Genomic DNA, 2346 nt, shown 5'->3' on the forward strand with positions numbered 1-2346 from the left:
GATAGATAGATAGATAGATAGATAGATAGATGATAGATAGATAGGGCTAGGGGAGTAGCTCAGTGGTAGAGCTACAGTGTTTGATCCTCAGCACCTCAAACACAATTCCCTGGGCCCTCAAAACAAACCTTTGTGAGGGGCTCACACGCCACACACTTTACAGAACTGAAAGCTGAGAGGGACAGAGAGTTTAAGGAATCTGCTCAGACACACAGGAGGAAGCTGCAGCGCTGGGTGTGAAGCTGGCTCTGTGGAGGACGACGCCGTGCTCTCCGCAGCTGAGCTGCCCCCTCGCCCCGCCTCGCACGTCTCACCCTCCCAGCTCCTCTGCGGTCCTTTCTGACACCCCCCAATCGAGGTCGAGATCACGTAGAGCGAACGTCCTACAGCACCCTGCTGAGCCCCCAGGGTCTGGAGGGCACACAGAGAACGCGGGCTCCCGGGGCTGGCCAGGGAGAGGTGCGCAGCCCGAGGCCTCTGCCAGCTGTGCGCACCCTGATGCTCCCAGCCCCGGATGCTGCCCGGCACCCGAGGCTGTGTGCGTTCAGGCGGGGCCGACAGGGCGGGCGAGATCTGGACCCGGGCCCAGCACACGGGCCGAGCGCGCCATCAGCGTCCAAGGCGCAGGAGGGGCTGAGCAGCCTTCAGGAGTCATAGGGGGTCGTCGGGCAGCCACAGGGCCTTAGGCCACTCCCGAGGTGACCCCACTGGCCCAGCAGACGGGGGACGTTCTCAGGGAGCCCTTCCTGGGGAGCCTGGGAGCCAAGGAAGCGACAGCGCGGCTCACAGAGCCCGACAGCGGCCCCCAGCAGACGCGGGGCCGCCCGGCTCCTGAGGTCATCCTGAGCAGGTAGCGGGACACCACTGGCCGGGGCACAGTGGAGAGCAGCAACGGGGCCACGTGCTGAACACCACGTGTTCAGTGGTGAGGCGGGACCCTCCGGGGACCTGGGGGACCCGCAGGCTTGAAAGACACCCCCGCGGGGTCCCCCAAATGAGACACGCAATCCTCTCCCCAGGTACATCTTGACACCAAGCCTCCTGCAGTCACTACCTTGGACACAAACCTCACCCCAGTCTCCAGTGCCGGCCACACTGTCACTCCCAACATCAGAGCCGAAGAGCAACCCCTCCGGTAACCTGAGGTAATGCCCGAGCAGCAATGCTCAAGCTGGGCGTGGTGGCAGACACCTGCAGTACAGCTACCAGGGAGGCTGAGGCAGGAGGATCCCAAGTTCAAGGCCAGCCCGGACAATTTAGTGAGATGCTGGTTCAAAATAAAAAATAAAATAAGGGGCTGGGGATTTAGCTCAGTGGCACAGTGCCTGCCTGGCAAGCTCAAGGTCGTGAGTTTGGTTCCCTGTACCAGAAGACACCCCCCCAAAAAAAATAAAAGACTGGAGATGTATCTCAGTGGTAGATTGCAACTGGGTTGAATCCCTAGTAGCACATAATTAATAATAATAATAATAATGTGAACAATAAATCTAAAATGCTTTGAGAAGTCACAGACAAATATCTTTTTTTTTAAATACCTTTTTGATGCAAGCAAGAATGGAAAATTTTCTCATAAAAAGAAAACAAGGTGGGCATGGTGGCTCATGCTTGTAATCCCAGCACCCAGCAAGCTGAGGCAGGAGGATTGCTGCGAGTTTGAGGCCAGCCTGTGCCACAAAGTGAATTCAAGGCCAGCTGAACTGCATAGTGAAAACCTGTCTCAGACAAGACAAGATAAGAAAAGAAAAGAAAAGAAAAGGAAAGGAAAGGAAAGGAAAGGAAAGGAAAGGAAAGGAAAAAGAAAAGGGCCAGAGATATAGCTCAGTGGGGCTGGGGATATATCACAGTGGCACAAGCACCTGCCTGACAAGTGCAAGGTCCTGAGTTCAATTCCCAGTACCAAAAAAAGAAAAGAAAAAGAAAAAGAAAAGAAAAGAAAAACAGTGAGCCATAAATGTACTAATCAATATAAACATATTAAAATTAAATGTGACAGGCACAGTGGCACATAACTATAATCATCATACCTAGGAGGCTGAGGCAGGAGGCAAGTTCAAGGCCAACCTGAACTGCACAGAGAGATGCTGTCTCAAAAATGTCAAAGAGGGCTGAGGATGTAGCTCGGTGGCACAGCCCTTGCCTGGCAAGTGCAAGGTCCTGAGTTTGATTCCCATACCAAAAAAAAATTAAAAAATCAAAGAAAGAAAGAACCCGGAGTGGGGGCACACGTATGTAATCCCAGCACTCGGGAGGCTGAAGCAGGAGGATCATTGCGAGTTTGAGACCAGCCTGGGCTACAAAGTGAGCTCAAGGCCAGCCTGAACTGCATAGTGAGACCCTGTCTCAAAA

Source organism: Chinchilla lanigera, unplaced genomic scaffold, assembly GCF_000276665.1.
Source record: "Chinchilla lanigera isolate Chin_1 unplaced genomic scaffold, ChiLan1.0 scaffold00094, whole genome shotgun sequence".
Classification (NCBI taxonomy): Eukaryota; Metazoa; Chordata; class Mammalia; order Rodentia; family Chinchillidae; genus Chinchilla; species Chinchilla lanigera.